Here is a 2957-nt window from a genome sequence, read left to right as displayed (position 1 = left end):
TTTAACACACAGACGCGTCGTCAGGGTTTCCATGGTAACCGGGATTTAACACACAGACGCGTCGTCAGGGTTTCCATGGTAACCGGGATTTAATCCGATTGTTTGTGATGATTATGACTGAATGTTGGGGACAAAAGTCATAATATGACGAAAATAAAATGGTACAATATAGTGAAAACATGRCAAAAATATATTTAAAAATTTAATAAATTATATAAAAATAATAAATCATAATTTGAGTAAATAATTATAATTATTTGTAATACTAATAATTCTAATAAATTATTTTAATAAGTTATTGCAAATTAGTTCTAAAATACATAAATCATCAAAATGTATTTTATTATATGGTATATAATTAATATAATAATTATAATGAACCTACAAAGTAATTGATAATTATATAAAATATAACTAATCACCTTTATTATGTCAAATAGTTTATTTTTTAAATAAAAAATAAGATTTGTTTTAATTATCAGATGAGAATAAAGTCAAAATATTGTCAGAATAAAGTCGTTAAAAGACAGAAATAAATTTATAATAAAGGAAGTTTGAAGTCAAAATAATGATAAAGTGGAAACATGACCAGAAGGTCGAATGTTGGGAAAATGTTGCAGTTTTATTAAATTTCATTAAAAAAATAATAATTTAAAAATTAAAAAGAAGTTTGATGAATATCTCATGAAGTTTTACAAATAAAATATTTCATCTTTTAACATCAGCATCAGATTATCATCAGTCGCAGAATTTGGAAACGACTGAGTTTATTTATAAAAACATCAGATTTTAATAACTATCAGCACCTTTTCTCACTAAAACTATTGTTTCTTTTATTCTCTTAAAAAAAAACTCTCTTAATTTGGCCCCAAAACTCCATGGCTGTAACTTGTGGGTTATAATATTTATATCCAATATAATGTATTTTACTAACTACTAAAATAAATAAACATTAATAATTTTCTAATTTAATAAAAAGTTTTGCATATTTGTCAGTTTTTTAGTGTATAAAAATATCTTAAAAACAGAAAAACACTAAATAACAGAAAATTTCCTATAAAATTTTCTACTTTTAGAATCAAATTTACAAACTTTTTAACTTCAAACGGAGATTTAGAGCCAACAGTTTATTTATGTGACACTTAGAAAGGATAAAGTCAGAGCTGCTAGTTTTATTAGAGAAAAGTTCAGATTTAGTCATTAAACTAATAATTACGATACTTTGTTTTTAAGCTACTGTATATTTTTAAATGTGATTTAACTTCCAAAACCTGTGAGAAAAAACCAAAAGTGACATTCAGCTGTAAGATGAGCAGAACGAGAGGAACCCGGTGAGGCCCGATACGAAGCGGCTGGTTTCCAGTGGACCTCCTGCTGGTGCACAGCGGCTGGTTTCCAGTGGACCTCCTGCAGAGCGCTGGTGCACAGCGGCTGGTTTCCAGTGGACCTCCTGCTGNATCAACATGCTTTAACTTAGCTTTAGCATTAGCTTCTGCTAGATATCATTACGTTTAACGCTTTCGGTTTAGCAGAACTAACTTTTTAGTTCTGCGTATATTATGTCGGCCAAAATGTGATTCATTGTATTTATAACAGATTCTGTGTTAACAATCAGACAAAAGTTATGATCTGAACAAAAACCTTACCTGTTAGCAGTCACCAGGTAGCTGGTTGACGTTTCCCGCTGAGACGTTTGAGGACGTACACGTCACTTCCGTTCCGCAGTCCGCCCATTGAACTGTGATATTTTCCGTTTAGTTTAAATTAATCCCACATTCTGGACCTTTTTTGCCCGCATTTGCCAAGTTTTGTTAGTGTGGAAATTTTCCGCGGCCGGATGCAAAATGTCCCACCAGTCCACCCGTCGGAGAGGGGGGGGGAGAGTGTGGGGGGCAGTTATCGATATAAATAACTTTATGGGAAAATTGATGGGAAAACAGCAATAAGGCAGCAAAGAGGAGTAAAACGTGGTCGTTTCCCGGTTTAAACGGGAAACTTCAGAGGAATGGTTTCGTCTCTTTATGGCCGGCGCTTCTTTCCGTCTGGGCGGAAATGAGAGCGCTGTGTAACACCAATAATCATCCGACTGGAACAGAACTACCGCGGCGCAGAGCGTTTATTTTCCAGGAAGAAAATTAGAAAATAAAACAAATCTAATCACATATCGATGTAACCGCTTATTTTAAGTTACATTTGAATTATTTTGTCAAAACATGGACATTTTCTTGATTATGATTGATTTGTAAAATGAATAAAGATTTAAAACAATTCAGAATCATGCCTTTCCTAAGCAACAAATCAATTAATAAATTACAATAAGGTTAATAATATCCATTTATCTCGTTTCTCATTCTACCAAAAACTGAATGATAAAAGTCGTCAGTCTGGTGCTTTCATCTAAACTAGTCCTCTTTGTTTTGTTTGGATGTTTAAAATGTCTGCCAGTTCGTCTTAAATGCTCATTAGAATTTAAAATTGAGAACGTGTTCCTGCATTGTTACACTTTAAAAACATTATCATTGATCACGACAACCTCTGAGCCAATTTATCGGCTCACGTTGATCTTTTTTCCATTCATGGCTTCATTATTTGAACGTTGGCTGCAAGTAAAAATAATAAAAATAATAAATCTCCTGGTGTCCCTCAGGGACGTCGATTAGGACAGAAACCAAATGCTTCAAGTGTCACATCATTTTATTTCAGACAAAATATAATGTAGAACAGTTGTGAACCGTCTTTTACAGTTATGGTGAATGAATGAATGAATGAATGAATGAATGAATGAATGAATGAATGTGCATTAGTTCATCTCTGTTGCAGTTTGTGCCTCTCCTCACAACATCCAGGTTGTTTACGCTTCAGGTCTTCAGAGTGATGAAGGTCGATTCGACCCGAGTCGGGTCACCGTGGGCCGAGTCGGGTCACCGTGGGCCGAGTCAGAATCAGGTCACCGTGGG

General features: G+C 33.8%; 1 long non-coding RNA gene across 1 annotated transcript in view; it reads right to left on the bottom strand.

Annotated features, from left to right (window-relative positions):
* Positions 1 to 1110: 1110 nt before the first annotated feature.
* LOC108166125 (uncharacterized) overlaps positions 1111 to 2957 on the bottom strand; it is a 6644-nt gene continuing 4797 nt past the window's right edge. The window contains exon 2 of the long non-coding RNA XR_001776404.1: positions 1111 to 1447. This is a non-coding gene — a long non-coding RNA (uncharacterized LOC108166125). The remainder of the gene's footprint in view (positions 1448 to 2957) is intronic.

This window comes from Poecilia reticulata, linkage group LG2 (assembly GCF_000633615.1).
Source record: "Poecilia reticulata strain Guanapo linkage group LG2, Guppy_female_1.0+MT, whole genome shotgun sequence".
NCBI classification, from domain to species: Eukaryota; Metazoa; Chordata; class Actinopteri; order Cyprinodontiformes; family Poeciliidae; genus Poecilia; species Poecilia reticulata.
The sequence above is the reverse complement of the archived record's forward strand: the minus strand, read 5'-3'. Positions and strand labels throughout refer to the sequence as shown.